Source organism: Polypterus senegalus, chromosome 1 (assembly GCF_016835505.1).
Source record: "Polypterus senegalus isolate Bchr_013 chromosome 1, ASM1683550v1, whole genome shotgun sequence".
Lineage (NCBI taxonomy): Eukaryota > Metazoa > Chordata > Cladistia > Polypteriformes > Polypteridae > Polypterus > Polypterus senegalus.
In genome coordinates, this window is record NC_053154.1 from 46,436,890 (window position 1) to 46,464,481 (window position 27,592).

Sequence of the window (27,592 nt, forward strand, 5' to 3'; positions counted from 1 at the left end):
AACATTTATTCTCTGTCCCGTCCAGTGTCCTACCAAATACTTTACCAAGTTCAAAGCAAAGGGCAAAAACACTAAAAACAAAACCCTCAGGCTGTTTAAAACATTTGAGCAAAGCCACAATTTAAGACATCCCTTCAAATGAAGCCTGCCCCTCCATCACGTGAATGCTTCATAATTAAAGTTGCTATACCACCTGAAACACTGACATTAGGCCAGAATCTTTGTCAGAAGTTCACTTGTAGAAATTCAGTAACCAGAAAAACAAGCAGACACAAAACATGAAAAGACTTTTGATTTGTCTCTGTAATCTAGAACAACCAGCACTGATCTTAATACGTTGGAACGATGATGTCACAGGCCACACATTTCTGCTTGCCCTTCCTTAGCAAAGGTGGAAAAAGTAGAACAGTACTTAAATATTCTTTAATTTAAAGCCTTGGATTGTTAAATGACAACTTTTAATTCTTTGGAAAAGGAGAGGTTTATCTTTATTTCTAAGTAAAAGTCAGACAGGGTGCACACAGAATCCCTTAGCATTTACTCTGTTAGCAGTTGAGCTGTACACAGCCCTTCAATGGAGAAGAGTCCTGAGTGACCAGTGGGATTCAAACACTGGCTGACATCATCAAGAACATGCTGAAAAGGTAAAAAAAAATAAAATTAAACATTCCACAAGAAGCAAACAAAGCTTGAGAACACCTCAAACCCTTTTTAAATTGTCTTTACTTATTTTTAATAAATGCATATGGAACAAGATGTTTTGACCAACTGTGGATTAGCATTGCTTCAGATACGGTGTATGAATGAAGTTGGCCTTCTTCTTCTTGTCAGTAAAATATCAGTTTTAGATAGACTTCATGTCATTTTATTACTAATTATTACTTGTAAATTTATGTTCAGAAATATATATATACTATACTTCCTTAGAAGACTGGCGTCCTTCAACATCTGCAATAAGATACTGCAAATGTTCACTCGAGCAACAAGTGCTTCATCAGCAATAACTGACTTCTCATTAAGAAACTGGGATGGAACAAAAACCTGAGGCCACTGCGGCCCTCCAGGACTGACGCTGCCCACCCCAGTTTTAGATGGTCCTATAGATGGACTGAGAAACAGTCAGGAAGATGCATTAAAACCTTAAAGAATTAAAACTCTATACACTGTTTATTGAAACTCCAGCAATAACAACATTTATGGTTTCAATCAAAAAGTGTACTTCACAAGAAGCAAAAAAGCAAATGCAATTTAAAACAGATAACTGAATAAATAAATAAAACAATAAATAACAAAATACAAATATATGCAGTTCATATTAACAGTTAGGTAAAAGAAAGATAAAGTTCCCTAAGCTTAGCATAACTGACTATTAAGTAAGTATTAAGTATTTTTATTTCTGTAGTGGTTTTAATGGTAAACAATGCTTTGGTCTGTTGGCCAGAGAGAAGAGGAAAACAAAAACTCCCACCAGTGAGATGCTTGAGAAAATAACCTTCTGGGTTTATTTATTTATTTATTTTTTTTACATTTTCATGTTTTAGCTTTTTCATTTCTTTATTTTTTGGTTAAAATGTAAAATGCTTTAATTTATAATAATTTAACTGAGTGAGGGTTTGGAAAAGTCCATTTACTATTATTTGACATATTGTAAAAAAAAAAACCACAGAGTTTTAGAATGGAATGGCCATGGTGGGGGTTCCTGGTCGCCTTGAGCACCCTGACTTGGTCACATGTGGAACCATTTAGAGGAACTTCTGTCGTCTGGCAGGTCACTTTTTTTTGTTGTGATGGTGTTCATCAGACACATTTACGTTTTGCAGGCTGCACAAGTTAAGTGTTTGGCTCCATGTTACTTTGTTTAAAAGATTTACAGATTGTCACGCTTGGGTCACAGATTTGCACAGAGACACAGAAGGTCGAAGAAAAAAAAGAAGGATTTTTTATTCAGACACCGCAAACACGTGAGCTTAAACGTGCTCCATGACAAGTCAGATATAACAGTTCCGCTAGGAGCAGAGAGAGATAAAAGCAAACAATCAATTCCCAAACTGACAGGCGCTGCAAGGCTTATAAGTCGGCGGAGTACCGCGCGAGGCTTGTATTACGCGTTATAGTGCAAGGATAAGGAGCAATGTGTAGTCAGTGTTTCAGGGTTTGTGGTTTTCCCAGGGGCGTCTGTCTCTATTTGGGGTGCGATCAGCCCTCCAGCTCACACCCTCCCCCTCAGCTTTATTCACATTCCTGTGAATCAAGCGACTCTCTGTACTAGGTTCATTTAATCGTGATAACACATCTGCGTTGACGTGTTCAGAACCTGGTCGGTGCTTTACTGTGAAACTGTAAGGTTGTAAACCCAGAAACCATCTCATTAGACGAGAGTTTGTATCTTTCTGTCGGTACAACCACTGGAGTGGAGCATGATCAGTTACCAAAGTGAAGTTTCGTCCCCACAAGTAATAGCGAAGCGCTTCCACAGCCCACTTAATTGCCAAGCATTCTTTCTCAATTGTAGAATAATTGCGTTCCCTAGGAAGTAATTTCCTACTCAAATATGTGATTGGATGTTCTTCTCCATCAAAAATTTGTGACAGGACTGCGCCCACACCAAATGCACTTGCGTCTGTTTGCAAGATAAAATCTTTTGTGAAATCCGGGTTCCTTAGAACCGGGTAAGAAGACAATGCTTTTTTTAAATCGTTGAAAGAACGTTCACAATTTTCTGTCCACAGGACAGGTCGGTTTTTTCTGCCTCTAGTAAGTTCTGTAAGAGGAGCAGCTCTATGTGCAAAATTTGGAATGAATTTTCTGTAGTAACCAGCGAGTCCCAGAAAGGCGTACTTGTTTCTGTGTCTCAGGTCTCGGTAAACAAGCATTTCTTCTATTTTCCTTAATTGTGGCCTAAGTAAACCCTTGCCCATAGAATAGCCTAAGTAATGAGTCTCGGACATGCCTAGTTTACATTTCTTAGGGTTAGCAGTAAGGCCAGCCTGTCTCAAGCTTTCAAGAACGGCTTGAAGCCGCTCTAAGTGTGTTTTCCAATCATTGCTAAAAATCACGACATCGTCAAGGTATGCCCCAGCATATTCAGAGTGAGGACGTAGGATCTGATCCATCATACGCTGAAAAGTTAGAGGTGCCCGTGAAGACCAAACGGGAGTCTTGTAAATTCATAGAGTCCGTCAGGAGTCGCAAATGCCGTTTTCTCACAACTGCTAGCCTCTAAAGGCACCTGCCAATAGCCTTCGTGAGATCTAGCGTGGAGATATAGCTCGCCTGACCCAGTTTTTCCAACAGTTCATCGACACGGGCATGGGATAAGCATCAATTTAGAGACCTTATTCAAGCGTCTGAAATCGATACAGAACCGAACCGAACCGTCTTGCTTTGGGACTAATACGACTGGGCTGCACCAGTCACTTTTACTTTCACGAATTACACCCAGTGTCAGCATCTTTTTTACCTCTTCGCACAATATTTCGCGCGCTTCGGTATCCGGAACGGCCGCATCTGTACGCGAACATCAGGTGCAGTGGTAATTTTATGTTTTGTAATGTTAGTCTTGCCTGGTAAATCTGAAAAGACATCAGTGTTCCGTTCTATCAAAGATAACAGTTCTGTCTTTTGCGTGTCAGTAAGATCGTTACCAATGGTAACATCGGACTGAGAAACAGCAGCCAAGGAAGTGTTAACCTCTTGTCGGTCGTGCCATTCCTTCAAGAGGTTAATGTGTAAAATCTGGAATGGTTTGCGCCGGCCCGGTATTCTAACCTTGTAATTTACCGGACTCATACGCTCCTCAATAATGGCGGGCCCTGCCATTTAGCTAAGAATTTGTGTGGATCCGAGGGAACCAGTACCAAAACACGATCGCCAGGTTTGAACTCACGGAGCTTGCTGCGCCTATCGTAAAGACGCTTCTGAGTTTCCTGTTCTCGTTGTTGGTGTTCCACAGCAATAGAGGAAAGCATAGAAATTCTGTCTTGCAACGAAATTAGTCGATCTGCAAAGCTTGGACCCTTAGCTGCTCTCTCGTTTCCTATCCATTCCTCACGCATACCACATCCAGGATGCCTCGCGCCGCCTGCCGAATAACAACTCGAAGGGACTCAAGCCAGTGGGCGCCTGTGGTGATTCTCACACGCGTACAAAACAAACGGTAGGACAGTGTTCCATGTTGTGGGATCATTATGAGCAACTCGCCTGATCATCTGTTTCAATGTTTTGTTAAATCGCTCGGTTAAACCATTCGTTTGAGGATGGTAAACAGTAGTACTCAATTTCTTAATAGCAAAGCTGTCACACAATTGTTTCATCACGCGAGAAGTGAAAGGTGTGCCCTGATCAGTTAAGATTTCTCTAGGGATACCAATACGAGTAAAAGTTTCACATAGTGCTTTGGCTACAGCCGAAGAGTTGGCCTTTTCAGCGATCATTTCTGGATATCGTGTCGCATAATCAACCAACACCAGCAAATATTGGTACCCATCCTTAGTCTTAGGTAATGGTCCCACAATATCTAATCCCACACGCTGAAAGGGAACTTCCAATATGGGCATAGGACAAAGGGGAGCCGAGGAGGCTTATAAGCAGAGACGATCTGGCAGTCTGGACATGAAGTACAAAATCGTTCAACATCTTTTCCCATATTAAGCCAATAAAATCGTTTTGATAACCGGTCTCTAGTTTTGTCGGCACCGAGGTGCCCCCCCAAGATGTGTGAATGTGCCAGATGCAAAACAGTTTCCCTATGTGCTTCAGGTACCACCAGTTGTTCAATAAATTCCCCCTCCAAATGATCTGAGATCACTCTGAAAAGGCAACCGTCCTTTTCTATAAAGTGTGGGGTTTTCACACCCCCGGAATTACGCTCTTGGTAATAAGAGTCATTAGCAGGGCGAGCCTGTTTAAATGCATATTCTAATGAGCTATCAGTATGCTGCAAACGCACAAAATCTGATTGTTCGTTAACACTCGGTTTGTGTTCGAGGCGTTTGCAATCTGGGAAGATGTAGAAGGAGCAGCCCATTCTGGAAGATTGTCGGGGTGACCTCCTCCGTCTGCTGGAGAGATCGGGTTCAATATCTAAGTTGGGCTCTAGATTTCCCCGGCCGCTACCAGTTCTTCGTCTTGGATTTCTTCTTCTTCTCCCCCCCCACCAAGTTCATTAGTGGACTGGACTACTGGTCCCTTACATTTATTAATCAGTTTCGGAAAAAGGGCATTTCTCCGTCCTATGAGTAATGGCCAAGGGCACGAGTCAAACGGCAGACCAAACCTTAAAGTGGCGCCCTATAAGTTAAAGGAAGAAGTAAAGTCTGATAATCTTTAACATCACCATGTACACAGCGTATTTTTACAGTCTCACAGTCTCTAAGGCATTGTTCATTAAGACAGTCTCGTCTCACAATACAAAGGTCACTTCCGAATCTAACAATGCTGAGATTTCTCTGTCCCCCAATTTCACCGGGATCAACAAGCCATCTTTTCCATCCGGATATGTAATAGTTGAGCAACAAATCTCGCCAGTCCAATCTCCATTGAATGAGCTGGAGACAAGCGACAATCTCTTGCCAAATGGCGAGCTGATCACATGCGGAAACATCTACGGTCGGCTCCGTTTCCGAAATATCCTCTGCGGCGTCCACGTCGACGTGCTCTGTAGCCTCCACGGTCTCGTCGACCGCTGTTGCCGCTGTCTCCCCAGAAACAGGCGTCCCATCTACGACTGGATTTCCCGGGGTCCTACCTGACCCCATTAGATTTTCAGGTCCTGCAGCTTGTCGATCGAAGCGACGAGAATGTCCTGGACGTTCGTTCACAGGTTGCGAAGCAGCACGAAATCCACCGCTCTTTCTCCAAGTGGACTGTGAACCCTCTAATCGTCTGGACATAATCGTTAATGATTTAATATCATGGCGTAGAAATTCATCTCGAAGAACTTCAGGTATGCCGGCCAGTAATATATTCACGACAACTGTTTCCATCACGTCTCCTTCAAACCAACAGTGCACTTTATGTATCAAATCTTGAATTTGCGCACGGATTGGGTCATCCATGTTTAGTTTCCAGTCTTTAAGTGCAAATGTTTTAGAATTCTGAAATAAGTCTTCGACGGCATCCATCAGTGCAACCACTCCTGGTACCACTTGTCACGCTTGGGTCACAGATTTGCACAGAGACACAGAAGGTCGTAGAAAAAAAAGAAGGATTTTTATTCAGACACCGCAAACACATGAGCTTAAACGTGCTCCATGACAAGTCAGATATAACAGTTCCGCTAGGAGCAGAGAGAGATAAAAGCAAACAATCAATTCCCAAACTGACAGGCGCTGTGCAAGGCTTATAAGTCGGCGGAGTACCGCGCGAGGCTTGTATTACGCGTTATAGTGCAAGGATAAGGAGCAATGTGTAGTCAGTGTTTCAGGGTTTGTGGTTTTCCCAGGGGCGTCTGTCTCTATTTGGGGTGCGATCAGCCCTCCAGCTCACAAGATATAAATTGTCACACAAAGGTTTAGGTTAGTGTAATTTACCACCAAGATATTCGAGTGCACTGTTTATTAATGCTCCCTCTTCTTCTTCCCCCTCTGGAAAGGAAGATTGAACCATCTCCCACTCTGACATCACTTCTGGGATCAGACCACCTGGACCCGCCTCTATCTCCCAGAACTCCACATAAGAGGAAACAACGCCATCTTGGACTGACCAACTGAGATTTAACAAAGTCACATCATTGTGATTCACAACACATTTTATTTAATGGATTTTGCGTACTGCAATATATGGGGTTTGCCCCATACCCTTTATTTTGTGCCTTTTGCCTCTTTACAAGATGTATTATATTTTAATGTATTATGCACTGTGTAGCAAATAATCAGGGAAACACAACCAATTTAATGACATCAGCTTTAGCCTGAATGAATATGTAGATTTTATGTAGCTAACTGTGCCACCCTCCTCAGATCTTAACTCCTTTGTTTAATGTGAATAGGAATTGACACTGTGCTCAGAAAGTCCACAGACATGCAGGCAAGGTGAACTTTTGTTGCCTAATTGTCCCTATAGTGTGTGTGTGTGTGTGTGTGTGTTTGTTAACCTGCGATGTGCCCGCCTTGTGCCTATACTTGCTGGGATAGGCTTCAGCCTACCCGGACCCTGCTTAGGATAAATGGGTTTGGAAAACAAATGGATGCATGGATGGTATTGGCAACGTTAGGCTGAATGGCCTGTTTTTTATATCTTCCTATAGAGTATAGCCCTTTAGGCGGTGTCACTTAACCCCCCTTTACGCCTTTTATAGTATTTCACTGAAATGCTGTGTCTCACTGTACTGTAATTGTGTGTAACGTCTTTCTTTGTTACTGAACATTCTTCAATTAAATGTTTCACTATACCCAGATGAAAAAAAAAAAGTAAAGGTCACTGAATTTTGAAATCTCTGGTTTCAAATGTCTGTTTGTAATGATAAAGCTTGTCAGTTCCTCAGAGCTGTATTAGTGAAACAGAATGAAGAAACTAAAAGTTGTAATGACAGTCTTTTTATTGGAACAGAACTGACTGCTGGTAAGTTTCATCATTTGAGGCTGCCACATGGCCTATCAGCTTGTCTGGTCAAGTTTTTGTTGTATTTTTTAAGCGCTTTCTTTCTTTTTTTTCTCTCTTTCCTTTGACTAGACAGCAGTCTGGACAGAAGGGTTATCACAGTAATAAAAAGTCCCCTACTTTCAAGTCAGGAGCAGCAGGTAGATGTCAACAACAAATGCTTGAAAACCAGTGGCTTCCACATGAACAAGCCGGCTCTAAACAGCCTCATGTCAGGTTACAAGCACTTCTTTATGTCAGAGCAAATGTCACTCTTCCACCCAGTTAACTGTGACAAAAGAAAATCAAGTCTGGTGTCCGTCTCTGTTTATGAAGTTTTGGCACAGTAGGTGGGGGCAACTCACTACAAGAACAGATGGGAGATGAAGGTGATGCAGAAGGGAGAGTGGTCAGGCTCTCAATAAAGAAAACAAGCACATTTTTGACACACAGAATTTCAGAAAATATCCCTGCAGCCCACTTCACATTACCAGATGCTGAACTGGCCCTACACTATTAATAAGGGACACACGCGGACAGACCATCTTCAAAAACATTTTCATGATCAACTGTATCTTAGTTCACGTAGGAGTCTCCCCCTTCAGAGACTCAGCACCATTTGTAAAAAGCTACACAACTTATTAGGCATCACTTTTTAATGGTTATTACATTGTCCCTACTCCTAGTACAGTTTATATTATATATACTTTTATATAGACAATATGTTTGTACAGCATAGTAATGCATATATTAATTCTTTATCTAAAACTCGAATGTCTTCAAAATATCTAAAATACAATACCCAAATACTGAATGTTTGATGAGATATTATTTATTTATGTATGTTTCTAATCTTCTGTGACTATAAGGTAATTGGAATTTGGTACCTAATCTAATCTACATAATATAATCCTGCCACAAACCTTCTTAATCCAACTCAGGATCTTGCTGGCTGGAGCCTAACCCAGTCACAAGGCAGGAAACAGCACAGGTTAGGTTAGGTTAGGTTTGGGAGCATGGACTGGTACAGCACGTTGCCGCACCCACCACACGATGCAACAGCTTGGGTTCCAGGATGACCACCCACAGGTCCAGTACAGTCCAATCACACCCTCCGGAAATGGCCATCTATGTGCTGCAGCCAGGTGTTACGTGAGCGTAAACCTTGGTCTGGTCCAGCCGCTTGTGTCCTGAACAATGTGGATACTGCAAGCTGGATCACCCAACGTGGAATTGCGCCACGTGATGCTCCTTTACATTGCTGGTAATGTGCCTCATTTGTGACTCTGTGAGCAACTTCTTGTTCAACACAAAATTTAAACCAGCGGTACCCAAGGATTCTCCGAAGAGACACAGTACCAAAGCAGTTCAGTCCTTGTCACAGGTCACTGGATAGCATCCAAGTCTCTCAACCATATAGCAAGACAGGAAGCACCAGGACTTTAAAGACTTGGACCTTCATCCTTTTGCAGAGATATCAGGAAGAGCCACACACCCCTTTCCAGCAACCTCATGACCCCCATGCAATCCCAATCTGATTTCATAGGAAGAGTCACCAGAGACATGAATGTCACTGCCAAGGTAGCTAAACCTCTCAACAAGGTCGACACTCTCTCCACAGACAGACACACTGCTGATGTCTCTGCCTAAGAGGTCATTAAAGGCCTGAATCTTGTTTTTTATCCAGGACACTTGCAATCCCAGACACTCAGACTTCTCACTGAGTCTCTCAAGAGCCCTGATCAGAGCCTCCATTGATTCAAGATTAGTGAATCTTTCTTCACCAACAAATGCCACACTGCCGCTGGACCCCATGACCCTGCTCAACACCCAGACCATGCAGGCATTGAAAAGAGTAGGAGCAAAAACACACCCTTGATGAGCCCCAGAATCAACTGGGAAAACTGCACATCGCTCACAGTACTAGTATCAGGGAACAGTCCTGGACAGAATGTCATTCCATCACAAGGCCCACTCATGCATACACACACATTCACATTTACATAGAAGAAGACGTGCTGTCACCAATGGAACTATGGTTAGTGTCACATTACACCACTTTTCCTGCAAAATTCAGTTATAGCCTTCATTAACATACTGTAGTCTTACTGAGTCAGTGACAGTCATGTATTGTGACATCTCCAGCAACTCAGACATACTGTAGAGTTCTATGACTAACAAGTTTGATTTTGCTTTCAGATGTAGTTGTGGACTCCTGTGTGCACAAGAGTTTACAACCAATAATCGCTCAGTTGGAAATACACAGCATACAATGTGGCTGAAAGGAAAGCAGGTGTTTTGGATGGTGCAAACACATCAAGACTGGGGCGGACCTAAGCATAAATGAAAAACCTTTGTACTGCCACTGGCGTTTTCAAGAAGCATATTAATTGGAAGTTTGAAATTGTGGTGAGAAGTCACAAGGGAGTTTCCACCATTGCCTGTAGTTTGTAGTAGTGTACAAATTACACTCTCGATGCAACAATATTCAGCAAGCGCAGTCATTAAGAGTGACAAGCTGTCTGACACAAAGTCATGTAGTGTGACACCCGCCCAAGTAATGCATCTTTGGGAATGTTGGAGGAAGCTGGAGTACATGAAAGAAAACTCCTGCAGACAGAAGGAGAATGTGCAGACTCCTCAGAGAAAGTGACTGGGCATGGAATTCAAACCACAATGCTGCATCTGTGAGGTGGCAGTTATATTATATTATACTAGGGGTTCCCTCCTGCTTGCTTCGCTTGCCAACCCCATTGGCCTGTGAACTGCGCTCCAGCCACTTCACGTCTCTGCTGCTCGCGTTGTGAAGAGGGGGGCTAAACACACCCCAAGGAGATGCGGTCGCTCCTCCGAAACCCCCTCTTCAACGGTAATACAATGGGAAACAAATACAGTTTTTTTTACCTTCTCTTTGCTCAATCAGCTCCTGGCTTGCTGCTGCTGCCATGCCACGTGATCTGCATCACACATGGCACTTTGAACATTTAAACACCTGTACAGCAGCTGTTCTACTCTTTGTCTTTTATTTCCAGCCCCGGGCATGGTTAAATGTCTTGGCACAGAGTCTTGTCTCAGGGGACATGAGTTCTTGATATTTTAGTTTATAATTTAAAAACAGAATAAGAATCTGAAAAGAATGATACCAAACATACATATGTAGGTTTTAAAATAAGCCAGATTTAAAGCGTGACAAAAAAGTGACATTAAAACATGACTTAAAATCGTTGCACAAAATTGTTGCACTTTTTGGCTTAGGATTTTATATATATATATATATATATATATATATATATATATATATATATATATAGTCGATTACAATCACACATGGGCTCTGTGGACTCTGATTTCGTGGTGCACACTGGGAAGGGAGAAAATGTTGCATAATTATTGATACATTTTCCTTTTGGATCTGTAGAATGGAGGAGAAACCCCAGGAAGGTGACTTCCGACGTCACATTTGTCCAACAAACCTGAAAAGTGGCAGCACACATGCTATCCGATAGTGAGGAGTGGGATTGTTTTCTTTATAAGGTAGGCAATCCAGAAGTACCCTGAGGTACCTTGAAGTTTAAGGACTGCATGGGGCTTGGAAGTGCAGAGACACCAGAGGATATTCTACTTGGTTCTAGCAGTAGCAAAGTAAGGCCTGAAAGTAATTCCAGGATTGGGGTATAATTAACCATTTATTCCAGAGAGCTAACTGAGTGTACTGTAGATTCAGGAAGAAAGCTGGAATGAAAGTTCACTGGGAAAGGGAAGAGACTGGGGACCTTACGCATAGAGAGAGAAACACAAAAGGAAGGTCAGAAAGAGGGTGACACTACGTGAGTACCTATGAAGGTTACCTTAGATTAGAAGCGGGATTAGGTTTGTCTTCTGTTATTTTGTGTAAAGTATTTGCCATTATTTATACCCCCTTTGTGGTTTTTTTTTGTAATAAATGCACCATTTTTGACACCTCTGGCTTCTTTAAAGTAATCCCAGAGACACGCACAAGGGCATCCTCACCTGTTACAAGAATTTGGAAACTCCACATTTGCCCAAATTCCACTACAAATGCCTGAAGAACAAAACTGTTAAATTTCAAAAACTGAAACATGAAAGAAGAATAAACTTTAGAAAGACGGCTACTTTAACACTCAGTGAGGTCTTCTGAAACATATTTTCATTTTGATAACTAAGGCTAGTGTTCCTTTATACGGCTGCAGCTGCAAATACCTTTCACCGCTGAAACAGATTATTGAGACATGTAATCACTTCCGTTAAACCAGCTTCCTACTATTTTGACAGCCCTTATTCGGAAGTCAGGCTCCTCTGTTAACAAATAAGTATTGTTCTGTCTGGTATTGTTTGAGATGTCATAATCTCTCGAATTTTCAGTGCACGATGTGCATTAAAACAGGTGATCAAAAATGAGTGCCCCTTTGGTGACTTTGACAAAGTAGTGTGGAATGAAAAACAAATGATTTTTGACAGGCTGAATTCTTTAAAGGTTTCTGGACAATTGTGTGTCAGAAAAAAATTGTGAAATGTAATCACCTTGCCTAAGCTAAAATGAGCTCCTCAGCTATTCATCTATAGGCAGAAGTGCCATGCAGACCCTCACTCACAACTCCACGGTGCTATTTTATTTTAAAACATTACTAAATAGCTTTCATCCATCCATTTTCTAACCTATGTATTCAGTTTAGTGTTGTGGATAACTGATACCTATATGACCAGCATTTGGTGTGAGGTGGGAAAAAACCCTGGACCGGATGGTGGTCTGTCATCCTCACACAAATGGCAAATCAAATCAAATTGTTGCTCAGTCCCACCAGCCGCTTTGATTTCCCTTGCCCCTTCTATCATGTAACTGTAGAGTGTTAAACATTAATATAATGCAGCACACAGTTGACAGGAGGGGGCAGAAGCAAACTGCATGAAAAGGAGGGGCCAAGGGCGGAGTTAAGCACAATCACTGACAGCATCATGTGTTTGCCTGTTAAGAGAATGGGAAACACAGCAGTGGATGGCAGTATGGAGAATAACAGAAACAAAAGAAAAAGGATCACCGGAGACTGGAAGTCTTTTATTGTACCACAACGCATATAACACTGTTAAAAAGGTTTGCTTTCTGAAAAGGTTTTGGTGATGATGGGCAGCTTCTATCTGAACAAATATATAATTTCAGATTGACTGTATCGCATAATAATTAGAGAAATATGTTTTAACTTTTATTGAATTCAGTTTGTTTAATTGCTTAAAGGTGTTGACACAACAGATTAGAGATCAATTGAGATCAATTAGCTGCTATTATTGAGCAGGTCCATGTCTAAATCTAATATAAATATATGGCAGACTTGCCTGGGTGAGTCTCAGTTTTCCTATTTTAGTCATTATAGATTATTCAATCACAGAGTACAGTGAATGTCATAGTTCCATGTTCTAATTAACATGCAATCTAGAATCCGTTGAATCATTACAACGGGACTTGGACAGCATACTGGTTTGGGCAGATTTGTGACAGATGTAATTTAATGTAAGCCAATGTAAAGTATTACACTTAGGCCGGGTTTAAGCTTCACACAAAGCATGCATCTGTGGACACTAGTGCTATGCAACCGTTGTACTGTTTATACTTGCACACGTACTTTACGTAAATCTGGAAGATTCCACCAGGTGGCAATGCGAGATATCATCATGGTGAGAAAAACGTTTGGCTTTCACGTGTTGACTGAAACATCAAATAAATTCTGAAGACACCTTGCTGCAATATCTCTGAAAAGAATTTTTAATGATTACATCCATCAATCCAGATATGTGCCCATTTTAGCAAGCATCAGGATGCGAGGCAGAAACAATCCCTGAATGGGGCATCAGCTCATCACAAGGTGTGATCACAAGCACACATACACACACTAGCATCATTTTAGCGTCACCAAATCCCCAAACCTTCATCTCTTTGGGAGGAAACCAGAGCACACTGTGGAAACCCACCAAGAAAACATGCAAACTCCAGGCAGGAAACAACAGCAACGTGACTCACTTCAAGGCAGCAGGGGGTGGTAGGGTACACTATACCTAATTCGGTTATCTCTGCAGACCAAATACAGGAAATCTGTTGCCGTTGTCACTTCTGGTTCCGATGCCAAGGGCGACGCCACTTTCAGTTCTGGCGCCAAGGGTGACATCACTTCCGTTTTCAGCACTTAGATGACATCACTTCCTGTCTAGATTTTTTAAAGACACCATCTTTCCTGCATAACATCACTTCAATTTAGGACTCAAAACAATGTACACAAGTGCTTTATCAAACCCCATTGCAGCCAGGGTCAATAACGTATTTACGTGTGTACCACACAAAAATTAGCATTAGAAAATCAGGTGCGCGTCATATACGAGGAAATGTAATGCTTGGGCTTGCTCGCTCGTTCTCTCTCTCTCTCGCTCGCGCTCTCTCTCGCTCTTGTTTTTGAATCAGTTTGCCATTGTCATTCAGCATGAATAGTAGCAAGCGTTTACACTCCTTCACGGCGGGAGGAAAACTAAAAGTGATTTTGGAAGCAGGTCACAAGTATGGTGTTCCAGAGTCATGTGTTCTAGATTGGCGACGGAAGAAAGAAAAACTTTCGTCATGCAACAAAAACAGAAGGGCATTTTGCAGAAAACATGCCCTAAACGCTTCCTATACAATCACAATGCGTGTCTTAAATGGGGCAAAACAATTTTCGCAATTTTATTTGTAAAAATTAGGGTGCGCATTTTACACGAGGGTGTGTGGTACACGAGTAAAAAGCGGTATATGGGTGGCTGACGCAAACCTTTTTGTGTGTGTTGAGGCTGTTCATTTCACACAGTATTCATTATCTGAATAAAGTTAACGACTTATCTATAAAATGCATCATACATACTTTAATGCATTTCATCATGAAAGTGATAGCAAGAATAAATCTAAGGATTCTAAATGTGCAGAAAGCTGGAATGTCATACATTTAATGTGTTCTGTAAGGCAATTTCTGCCTGCGACTGCTTTCAGTGCAGGAGGAAGCCGCAGAAGCACATTGTGATTAACAACTGGTTCAGTTTTAAGATGACGTTTACAATGGTCTACTTTAATGATAAAATAACCTATGAGATTAAAGTGGACATTTCGAGATTAAAGCTGAAATTTTCACAAAATAGACTTTTTCACTGTGTCCTTAATTTTTTTCTCTGTGGGTCAAATATGCTGCCGTACATTCTGATGGTGTTGTGAAGGTGCAAAAAAAAAAACAAAAAATAAATAAATAAATAAATAAAAAACGACGGCACGGAGTATGGTATGTGAGATCTTTAAAATGTATCATGTGATTACGTTGGAGAATATGCGATGCTTGACTTTAAAAGCACAACGAATGAGTTTGTATGTTGGTATTTTGCTTCACCGCATCAAACCATTCATTAAACATCGAAGTGCGCACATCGATCCCGTAGGACCCGCAAAGCATGCATATAGTAAATAGAGACTCTGACGTCATGTTCCCACTTGATCACACTGTGCCCCCCACCCCCCGATTTTTTATGTGTCATGTTAATTTCTCACGTCAAATGAACGCTGGGAATGCGTGGCAGCCATGATGCCTGCAAGTACACGTTCTGAGCGTGAAGTATAAACTGGCCCTTAGAAAGCAAAAATGTTGAATTTGAATACACAATGTGAAGTCTGAAAATTGTCTCACTATCAGCTTCCAGACAGTGCTCAGAAGCCATGAAGAAGGCTGAATATTAGGTTTTGTATTACGATATACAAAGTATAAGTCCAAGGAGGTGATGCTCAAACTTTATCACGCACTGGTGATGCCACATCTGCAGTACTGTGTGTAGTTTTGGTCTCCAGGCTACAAAAGGGCATAGAATCACTAGAAAATGTGTGGCTAGGCTGATTCCAGGACTACAGGGGAAGAATTGTGAGGAAAGTTTAAAAATGATGAACCTTCACGGTTAAAGCAAAAGCAAATTAAGAGGTCACATAATTGAAATGTTTAAATTATGAAAGTAATTAGTACAGTGGACCGGGACTGTTACTTTAAAATGAGTCCAACAAGAACACGGGGACACAGTTTGAAACTTGTAAAGGGTAAATATTACACAACTGTTAGGGTATTTGTCTTCACACAGAGACCCATAGACAGATGAAATAAATTTTTCAAGTAGTGTGGTAGACAGTAGGACTATCAGGACCTTCAAAACTTGACTTGATGTTGTTTTGGAGGAATTAAGTGGATAGGATTGGCAAGCTTTGTTGGAATGAATGGCCCATTCTCGTCAACATTTCTGTAATGTTCTAATACTCTTCGGAACACACCTTTGTTTGACAGCGAGTCAGTCTGCTATCCCTCAGCTAGGCTTATTAGTTTACAAAAATAGAAAGAGTTACAAACAACTAAGCAGTTACAAACAAAAATGTGCAACCTGCCTTCAAATCTTGCCTTAGATACAAAGCAATTAGTTCAATCTACCATCCATTAAACTTAAAGTCTCCTTTTACAAAATGAAAAGGTATTTGGACTAAAACCTTTTAGCTTATACTCCACATACTTGAGCTTCACATTGGCAATTAATTAAGCATCATCTAATGTCCATTTTAGTTTAATTATTGATGGCAGTTTTAAAAGACTGTGCATTCTTTAGTCGCTTTGTCATTGAGTTAAACTGCTAGTTTCTTATTTCCTTGTTTCTCAGACCTCAGCATTCTTTGGCATTTGGACTTTTGCTTTAAAAATAAAATGTGATTTGTGCCTCACCCTTTGCATTCTTGTGCATAGGTTAGTCCAGTAATCTTTTACCATTTGTTTGCTGTATTTCATTTTAGGTTTTGTTCTTGCTTGAACACTTTTGGTTACAACTATGTGCCCATGTCTTCTGGACGATTGAGTATCTTTGAGTAATGTCAAAAGCAACTGTGATCTCATTTGTGGCCACAAGTGCCCAAGTGGGGACTGAGACCTGGTGCAGGATGATGTCTGCTTGTGATGGCTTGACATAAAGAAGTGCTAATTTGGCTCTTTTAAAAACTAAATGAAAGGTCTAGTTAGGCAATTACTAGCCTATACAGACAGTAAATATATAAATCATATGGCATTTGTGTCAGTTAAAGACTGTAATAAGCATTCTGTCCAAAAAGAAGAAAAGAACCAGGAAATGCAACAGAACAAAAAAATGATGGTCAAAATTGGCAAAAATGAAAACTGTAAGGAGAAAAAATCTCATTTCAAAATCAAGAGGCAAAAATCCAAGTTAAAAACAGAAGCTGAAAGCTTTAGCAACCTAAAGATTGTTTCCTTATTTAAATTGCTGCCAAAAGAGTAGTTTCTATAGACAAGGATGTCGGACTCCCTGTGCTGCTCTTTTAAATACAAATCGTACATTGATGTTATTCTGCATAGTGCCACTGGTGCCACAGAGAATGACTTCCATCAGGATATGGCACTGTGTCATAGAGTTTACATTTTCTCAAACTGGTTCCACAAACACAATAGATTTAAATGTATTCCAATGACTTGTGCAGTCCCCAGATCTTAATTCAACAGTGTGCCTTTGGGATAAGAGGAAATGGGACATTCACAGCAAGAATGCATTGCTGGAAAACCTGCAGGAGCTACAGTATGTGGTGCTGATTAGTAAACACAAACTATAATCTGTAAGGTATGTTTCCAGTACCTTGTAGGAGGATCCTTAAAGAATTAAAGCTGTTCTGAAATTCAAGGAGGAGCCTACCCAGAGCTAGATATGTTTCACTAAGAACGTGGCCACTAAAAAAATATCTATAGTCAAATCCAACCTTCCTCCATCCACTTTCTAACCCACTTAGATAGTTCAAGGCTATGGAGGTGCAGCCTATCCAAGCAATATTATGTACCAGACAGAAATCCGTATTGAACAGGACACCATCCCATTGCTTGGCACATGACATACATACAAATCTGTAACAACAAAGTTATGGGTAAATTTAGATTCACCATTTAACCTTGAGATGCATGAGGTAAACCAAAGTATCCAGAAAAGAAATCATATTTTAAATGTGGAGGATGTGCAAAATCAAACCAAGAAATGCTAAAGCTGGGATTTGAACCCCGGCCTCTGGACCCGTATGGTAGAAAAGATTACACTGATCCACCTAAAACGCATTGTAATATATCACTTATATCTCTCTTTCTAATCACTGCCTGCCCAAGCTGCTATCCCTGAAACAGCATTATAAAAGTCTGCATGCAGATGTCAAAGGTCAAATACGTTTTGATGAGGAAGCAGTAATTCTTAAATCTAACCCCAATCCGAGTGCACAGCAGGCAATACCTGAACTCGTTTAAGAGGCTGAATTTACATGGCCATATCTACTATGTGTCTACATAATCAATCAGCTCATTTCCAGCAAGTATCAGCTTTTCTTGGAACCCACAACAATTCCCGTTGCTCTTGCACCCTGCAACTGCCACCAGGCTATTTTCAAACTTTCACTTTGACAGAGTAAATTCTCCGTGGGTGTTTATAAGGTTTGCTTTTGATTTGGCCTCAAAAAAAAATTGCTTCATGGTCAACTTTCCATCCACACTTGTCGCTTTTTATCTATATGGTGTGGCCTTTGTAGCTAATCAAACTAACGCCAAAACTGAGTGGAAACAAAGGCTGGAATGCGGCTCAGTGATATATAAGCTAGGTGGGGACATAAAGCAAACTTCCTTTAGTCATAAAGTGTTCCCTTAAGACTGCAATCTATGGTTCTTTAATGATGTAGAGAGATTAAATATGAATTGAATACTTCCTTCATTGCTCACCTGCCATATGCACATTTATAACTCCAGCAATCAGACAGCGGGAGATTTTGGCGTGAAAATGTTGTCTCTTTGTTATCACCTTCAGAACAGCAGTTACACTTCTGTGGAGAGAAAAGGGGAAAAGAGGTCAAGAAGTACAGTATATGTTTGTGACCTGGCTCAGCTTTGAGTTTAAATGTCTCTTTCCCTCAGCACTAATTTGTGCTAAATCCATGTTCATGTTACCTAATTGATTGATTGATTGATTGATTGATACTCATTATCCCATTAAACCATGAATTCTTACTCATGCTGTTCTTCTGTTTTTAAGTGTGAAAGCAGCTTTACAAAAAAAGTGAGGAGCATGATGTGGACATTACAGTATACTGCTGAGTATATGAAGAGCCAGAGGTGGTCCTGCACTATTTAGACAGACCAGGGTACTGGGGTGTTGTACTGTGCTAGCCATTATGTATGTAGTGAAAAGTTAAGCACAATGACACCTTTTATTGGCTAACTAGAAAGATTACAATATGCATACTTTCAAGGCAACTCAGGCCCCTTCTTCAGGCAAGTTGTAATCAGAAGGGGCCTGAGTTGCCTTGAAAGTATGCATATTGTAATCTTTCTAGTTAGCTAATAAAAGGTGACATTTTGCTTCACTTCTCGTTAGACCAGGGCAAACAAGATGAAAGACAAATGCTGATTCGATCCTAAAGAGCAGCAAGATTCATCTCTGGGTTAATACAAGACCAGGCCATTTTATCAGTGGACCAAATTTGCGATTGCCCATGACCTACAGTCTATTTGCAGTATCAGGAATGGTGTAATCTAGTAACTCAGGACACCCTAGGTCAAGTTTTGCCTGAACCTCATTTCATGGGTATTTACTCTTCCTAGCTTTAGGACTGACAGATTACCTTCTTGGAAGCTTTGAAGCCTTCTAAGCCAAGACAAACTCATGAAGGTTTATTCATTTTTAGATTTATGCTGTTTCTGTGATCATTTATACCAGGGGTCTCCAACACATCGCTCGCGAGCTACCCCTTTCCAAGTAGCTTGCCAAAGGCTTAATGAATCCTACATAAATTTGAAAACTTGATTAGTCAAATTAGGGGTGGGAGATCTTTCCAAAAAATTATATCATGATCCTTTTAACACAAAATCACGATCCACAATCTGAATTGCAATCTGTCTTTTCATTGTGGCATACACTTAAGAGAATATCCAGACTCAAACTCAGTAACACTTTATTTTAAATACCAAACAAAGTTGAATTTAATTGTTCTCTCGTTTGCTAGCTAAGCAGAGTTAAGGAACACGCCCCGAAGCTGGCGAGTGAATGAGGAAGGCCCCTCCCCTTGGCTCGATATGTGTTTATCAGATTTGTGCAAATGAGAGAAGTCGCAAAATCGACCAGAATGTTCCAGCAAATTATAGAAAAAAAAACCAAAATCCATAAAGTAGTTCTCTCGTGAAAAGCGGGCAAACATACAGACAGACAGACATTGGATTTTATATATTACTGTATACCCGCTCTTCGCAGCGGAGAAGTAGTGTGTTAAAGAAGTTATGAAAAAGAAAAGGAAACATTTTAAAAATAACGTAACATGATTGTCAATGTACTTGTTTTGTCACTGTTATGAGTGTTGCTGTCATCAAGGATTTGATTATCATTATTTCTTTCAATCAGGTTCGTATTTGGAGGACATATTGTGTTCAAGTTACATTCCGTGTTTGTCAACCGTTGTAAAGATAACAGGTTTCATTCATCGAAGTGTTCACTACCCAAATCGGTACTCGTGAATCAAGATGTTTAACAGGCATTCCCGGTATTAAGTTGTGGATTTGCCTGCAAATATTTAGCGGCAGCTTGTCTATGAACTTGTGGAATTGCCTGCGAGTATTTATCGGCAGCGTCTCTCTTAACCTGTGGATCTGCCTGTGAGTATTTTGCGACAGTTTCTCCATGAACATGTGGATTTGCCTGTAAGTATTTAGCGACAGTTTCTCTATGAACTTGTGGATTTGCCTGCGAGTATTTAGTGGCAGCGTCTCTATGAACTTGTGGATTTGCATGCGAGTATTTAACGACGGCTTGTCAATTAACTTTTGGATTTTTCTGTGAGTATTTGGCGGCAGCATCACAAAGTTGTTTCCGTCTAGCTGCATCAGAAAATGTACCATGATGTCTGACACGCCTCCTTTTTACTGTTTTCTCACAGCTTGGATTGCTGCTGTCATAATCGGTTTGAGTTTCATGGTTTGTTTCAATTACGTTAGTATTTGCAGGACTTGTTGTGTTGAAGTGACATTCAGCATCTGTCAAGCGTTGTAAGCATACAACCGGTTTCATCGATAACTTTGCATCCAGCTTTGGAGAGTTGAAACATTCATAAACATCAAAGTGTCCACTACTCAAATCGTCACCTGTGACTCTAAGATGTTTAAGAGGCATTGGCAGTTCTCTAAAGGTGTAAAATATTTGGCCATTTCGGTACACTTGAAAGCGACAACCAAACAATTCAGCGGCAGCCATCAACTCACATGCAGAACCATAGGTGAAGGGCTTACGCTTTTCACTCTTCTAGTGCTCCTGTGTAGTATAATTATCTCCTGTACCGTCATCAGTCCACACCTTGAACCTGTCCCAGTCATTCAATACATAAGACACAATGTTCCTCTGGATATCAAGAGTGAGCCTGATATGGCTGTGCAGGCGGCATCTCCGGGCATGGAAACCACTCGGTAAGTGATAGTTCTTTGATCGATGGTGATGACCTCGATAGACATGTTAATGGGGGTATGGTTGGAATGATAAAGGAAATGGGTACCTGAACAGTAAACTAAGTCTAAAATACACAATAACTTTAGTTGTAATAAACGAACAATAAAACAGCAGAGAAGCCGTGGGTTAAATAAAAAGGCTGCAGTTATCAGCAGGGAGACATGAATACCGTGGTGAAGCAAGGAAGGGAATGAAGAGACTGGAGCGACGGACGGCCTTATATGGGCAGGCAGCCAATTACGTGGGAGGCGTGGGGATGGGGGACGCAACTCCGCCTCACACGGCGACCGAGCTACAGGCTATGGACGTATATATAAATGTAAGTAGGATTCAGATATGACCGTTACACGTAGATTTTCGAAATGAAACCTGCTTAACTTTTGTAAGTAACCTGTAAGGAATGAACCTGCCAAATTTCAGCCTTCTACCTACACAGGAAGTTGGAGAATTAATGATGAGTGAGTCAGTGAGTCAGTGAGGGCTTTACCTTTTATTAGTACAGATAGATATATTAGTAAACCTTCAAAATAATGTGCAATTAAAGTCTCAACGACATTCTCAGCATTTCTGAAGCTTAGCAGAGCCAGATAACTATAAGAATCGTCACCAAGCAGCTCTGAAAATGTGTGCTTTGTTTGGATCTCCATACCTCTGTGAGTCTGACATGAATGTCATGAAATCAAAGTTCAGAACAAGACTGACAGACGAACATTTAAATGACTCCATAAGAGTGAAGCTAAGTGGCTCCACTCCACCAGACACCTGCCTCTCTTGTTGACTCCATGCAGTGCCAGTCATCTGACTAACTAAAAAACACATCACACATGCAACTGGACATGTGAATAAAGTGAAACAGTGACATGGAACAAAATGACAAATGAATAAGTCATATCTGTGTATTTGGAATTGCATTGTTTTGTTTTGACAGCATTCATGTTTTAATTCAGTAGTGTGAGACACACTAGAAAATGCATACAGACATACAAAATGCACTTGCAGGTGAACTAATTATTTTTTGTGATGTTTTAATGCAATTTGTGAGTTGTAGGGCATTCTTAAACTATCTTCTTGTTCATGCAGTCAGTTGGCCTCCCAGCCAGGTAAGGATCCTAAACCCATGCATACTGTACATCGCAGTGTGTATCAGTCTGGCCTGTGGTGGCTTGCTGTGCTTTCTGGAGTTGAAAAACATTTTACTTGTCTGCATGCTTCTGCTTCAGGAGCTTTCTCATAAATGCATAGCAAATTTAACCCAATTCAACGCTGAATGTATATTGGCTTAGATTATTATAATATTAAGTAATTAATGTCATTGGTGAAGTTTATGCAACAAAGATAACTGTTCCTCTGTGTAATACTTTATTATAATTTGCAGGAACCGGATAAAATCAAGAAAGCTGAGCTAAATGCTTACAATGAACTCATATTTGTACGGTAAACTTTGGTGATAACACATTCATTTTCTGGCGTGGCTAATATAATACATTGTGTCTCAGGCAACTGGCCCCCCACCATGGTATGACTGGGTGTAAGGCCTAAAGCTACCCTAGGCATTTCGCCAGTTCATAACAAAGCCCACCTACAGTCACTCATAAATTGGAAATTGGAACCTCCAATCAACCTAAAGCTGCATCTCTTTGAGAAGTGGAAGGAGAAGAAGAGAATGCTGAGATGATGCATGTGGGCATGGAGTGAATGAGTAAACTCCAAACAGTCAGGAAATCAAGGTCAGTCCCCTGGAGCTGTGTGGCAGTAGTGTCCTCCACTACATTCCTGTGCTATCCCGTGTTAATCATTTTCTCTATTAGGGTAACCACTAGGTACAATAAGTAATGTTAAGTTGTCTCTCGTTTGGAAACATTGTGCCTCTTTTTGCAAACATTTAGTCTGTTTCACCTAAATAATCTCTCAAAACAAGTACATATATATTATTTTTATATATAATACCTCAAAAAATTAAGGGAACACTTAATCATCACTGTCTAACAATAAGTTAGTTAAGTTTCAGGGATTTCAGTCTGCCCAGGTAGGAAGCAAAAGCAATTGTGAATCAATTTCATCTGCTTTGGTGCAAATGAAAGTGACAACAGGTCCACTGGTGAGGTAACAGCAAGACAAACCCCAAAAAGGAGATGGTTTCGCAGGTGGTGGCCCTGCGCAATTGCTCTCTCCTTATCCTTCCTGACTGATTCTTCTCTAATTTTGAGTTTGGCTAGTATTCTTGTCACTACTGGTAGTATGAGGAGGCACCTGTAGCCAATTCTGGTTGCTCAGATGGTCCAGCTCCTCCAGGATGGCACATCAATATGTGCCTTCGCAAGACAATTTGCTGTATCTCCCAGCACAGTCTCAAAAGCATGGAGGAGATACCACGAGACAGGCTGGTACAAGAGGAGAGCAGGACAGGATCATAGAAGGGCATCAACCCAGCAGCAGGACTGGTATCTGCTCATTTGTCCAAGGAGGATCAGGAAAAGCACAACCAGAGCCCAAGAAAATGACCTCCAGCTGGTGTGCGTTTCTGGCCAAACTGATAGAAGGCTCTATGTCTTCTAGTGGGACCTGTGCTCATGGTCCATCACCGTGCAACTCAATTGGCATTCACCAGAGAATACTACAATCAACAACTTTTCCATTGGCTCACCGTTCTCTTCACAGATGAAGGTAGGTTCACACTGAGTACATGTGACAAATGTGATAAAGTCTGGAGACGACATGGTGAACATTATGCAGCCTGCAACATCATCCAACATGACCGGTTTGGCAGAGGCTCAGTGATGTTCTGGGGAGGCAAGTCCACAAGCTGGGCACCAGTACCCCGACTGCTGTTAGATAACAGGATGTAATCCTCACAGCCATTGTTAGACCATACCTTCATGCAGTGGGCCCTGGGCTCCTCCTGGTGCAGGACAATGTCCAGCCTAATGTGGCCAGACTGGAGGGAGACTCTTATGTCCACTCGGATGTGCTCCAGGTACCTTCTGATGACTTCCATGCTCCATTCCCGCGGCCCCCATACCAACCAGGGTGGCTGCCCTCTCATGGTCGAGGGAGGTATAGACCCTCTCCCGGCCCTTCTGCCACACACATATATATCAATAAATAATTTTTCTTCTTTCGGCTGCTTCCATTAAGGGTTGCCACAGCGGATCATCTTCTTCCATATCTTTCTGTCCTCTGCATCTTGTTCTGTTACACCCACCACCTGCATGTCCTCTCTCACCACATCCATAAACCTTCTCTTAGGCCTTCCTTTTTTCCTTTTGCCTGGCAGCTCTGTCTTTCCATTTCCATTTCCCAATATACTATCCATCTCTCCTCTGCACATGTCCAAACCAATGCAATCTCACTTCTCTGACTTTGTCTCCCAACCGTCCAACTTGAGCTGACCCTCTGATGTACTCATTTCTAATCCTGTCCATCCTCGTCAGACACCCGATGCAAATCTTAGCATCTTTAACTCTGCCACCTCCAGCTCTGTCTCCTGCTTTCTGGTCAGTGCCACTGTCTCCAACCCATATAACATAGCTGGTCTCACCACCGTCCTGTAGATCTTCCCTTTCACTCTTGCTGATAACTGTCTGTCACAAATTACTACTGACACTTTTTCTCCACCCATTCCACCTTGCCCGTACTCTGTTTTTCACTTCTCTTCCACAATCCCTGTTACTCTGTACTGTTGATCCCATGTATTTAAACTCATCCACCTTTGCCACCTCTGCTCCCTGCATCCTCACCATTCCACTGCCCTTCTTGTCATTTACGCACATGTATTCTGTCCTGTTTCTACCGACATCCATTCCTCTCTAGAGCATCTCTCCACCTCTCCAGGGTCTCTTCAATCTGCTCACTACTATCGCTAAAGATCACAATGTCATCAGCAAACATCATAGTCCACGGGGACTCGTGTCTAATCTCAACCTGTCCACCACCAATGCAAATAAGAAATGGCTCAGAGCCGATCCCTGATATAATCCCACCTCTACCTTGAATGCACCCATCATTTCTACTGCAGACCTCACTACTGTCACACTTCCCTCGTACATATCCTGTACAACTCTTACGTACTTCTCTGCCACTCCCAACTTCCTCATAAAATACCACAACTCCTCTTGAGGCACCCTGTCATATGCTTTCTCCAGGTCCACAAATACACAATGCAAATTCTTCTGGCCTTCTCTATACTTCTATACCCACACACGGGACAATTTAGAATCGCCAATGCACCTAACCTTCATGTCTTTGGACTGTGGGAGGAAACTGGAGCACCCAGAGGAAACCCACGCAGACACAGGGAGAAAATGCAAACTACACGCACTAAGGACCCGGGAAGCAAACCTGGGTCTCCTAACTGCGAGGCAGCAGAGTTACCCACTGCACCACCGTACCACCTCAATTTAATTTCTCACTTTTAATCATACTCTTTTCTGATTACTATCTGTGCTTGGAGGCAGGAGTGATTATCCACATCCAGTGAATGTGGCTTGAAGTAGGTGAGAACTTTGAATAAGCAGATTTACTCAGTTGTGACACATTACCTGCCTCAGGGTATACGTGTGCAAATGGCATATTTTAATAATGAAACAGGACAGACAATATGGAAACTTACGATGTATTAGAAATAAGACACCCTTGAGTATATAAAGATACCATTATTGGTTTTGACTGACTTGTGCATTTACTGCAATGTGCACAAGCAACTTTTAAATATGTCTGCGTCCCTCCGGCGGGACAACTTGTAGACAGGTGGCTATACATTTAAAAATTGTACACCTCTATGCAAGTGAACTTTTAGATGACAATGATTTTTTGCATTGTAGGCCATGGACCAGTGGTGCCTTCTTCATCAACATACATCCATCAACATGCAGTTAACCCCAAGCCGGCCACCTGCTACCCACTAAAACAGTATTTCTTAAACTGTGGGCCAAGGCATGTTTGTGATGTGTTGCCACATGATTGTGCACTAAAATTAAAATAGTTCATATAAGCACAAATTCTGTGGTAAGTAATATACCACCTTCTATTCTGCATATGGTTTATTGCTATAGTATATGATTAGAGACAAAGTCTGTAAACACTGGTGACACATCATAGAGAACTTTCATTTCCATGGTACGAAAACATAATAAATATTCCCCATGACACCAGCACCCCTCTAACCACCAAACAATCAAACTGAGATGACTGACAGCAAAGACACATATAAGAAAGAGGGAGAGCAGGGAAGAACACAGACAACCTTATAAAATGGAGTCACCATGGCACTGCATTGAAAGGATGAAATGAAAATAACTGGTGCAGTACAGTGATACCTTGAGATACGAGTTTAATTTGTTCCGTGACCGAGCTCGTAAGTCACAATGCACATATCTCAAATCAATTTTACCCATTGAAATTAATTGAAATGAGATAAATTTGTGCCAGCCCCCAATAAACCACCCTAATGTTTTGTTAAATGTTTTCAACATAAGAAAAATGTATTTATAATGAACAAATATTGTATACAAACAAAATAAAACCTAATACATACAAGAGAATCTAAAGAAATAAACAGATGTTTGCAGAGCCGATTAGCGGATTGTATTAATTTTTTCTTTCACTTCACTTTTGCTTAACTTAATTTTCTTCTTCACTAGTTTTTTTCTTTTTTTGCCACACTTTCGTCACATTAATTCAACGAGCGTTTCAATAGAAACCTATCCAAGGAGCTTTGTTTAGTCCTCCCCTTTAGAATGTTTCTGAAATGAGTTAGGCAAGTGTCATTAAATAGCGCCGCTGCACGATCAGTTGCAACTTTTTCAGGATGTTTCTTTTCAATAAAGTCCAAAACTTTTTCCCACATTTCCAGCACTTGCTTTATCTCACTTGAAGAGATAACCTCCTCCGCCTCTGACTTCTGTGATACCGATCTCCTGCAGAAACTCTGTATGTTGCTTCATCTGTAGTTCCGTCAACTCCTCCGTCGTCAGTTCCTCGGAAAGCTCTTTGATGGCTCGTATTTCGAATTTTGGCTCGTAACTCAAGGCAAAAAAAAAGTCATTTTTAATTCTTGTAGTAGGAATTTGTCAGTTTATTCATACCCCAAATTACTCTCCAGGGAGCTTTTTGGGGTCAGAGTGCAGGGTCAGCTATTTGTGCAGCACCCCTGGAGCAATTTCAGGTTAATCGTCTTCTTTAAGGTCCCAACAGAGTAGAATTCCTTCTGTCACTGCCAGGATTCAAACCCACAACCTTCAAGTCACCAGCCCAGAACCTTTAGCCACAGAGCCACCAAAGAGTTGCAAAGAAAATTTTGAATTAAGTTTAACACGGCAAGAATTTCCTCTCGTACAGCCTCGTTAATTTGATTCTACTGCTAATGTGTTGGACAGTGAAGAGGGTGCGACCCGCAGTAGAGCAGAGCCCTCCAAGATTAGCACATGGCCAGTAGCATTAAATGTCCTAA

The 27,592-nt window shown here is 41.3% G+C and overlaps 1 long non-coding RNA gene across 1 annotated transcript in view; it reads right to left on the reverse strand.

Annotated features, from left to right (window-relative positions):
• Window positions 1-441: 441 nt before the first annotated feature.
• The window catches only part of LOC120517836, a 42,848-nt gene continuing 15,697 nt past the window's right edge, over window positions 442-27,592 (reverse strand). Inside the window, exons 2-3 of the long non-coding RNA XR_005631113.1 lie at window positions 18,378-18,478; window positions 442-636 (exon numbers count right to left, since the gene is read on the reverse strand). This is a non-coding gene — a long non-coding RNA (uncharacterized LOC120517836). The remainder of the gene's footprint in view (window positions 637-18,377; window positions 18,479-27,592) is intronic.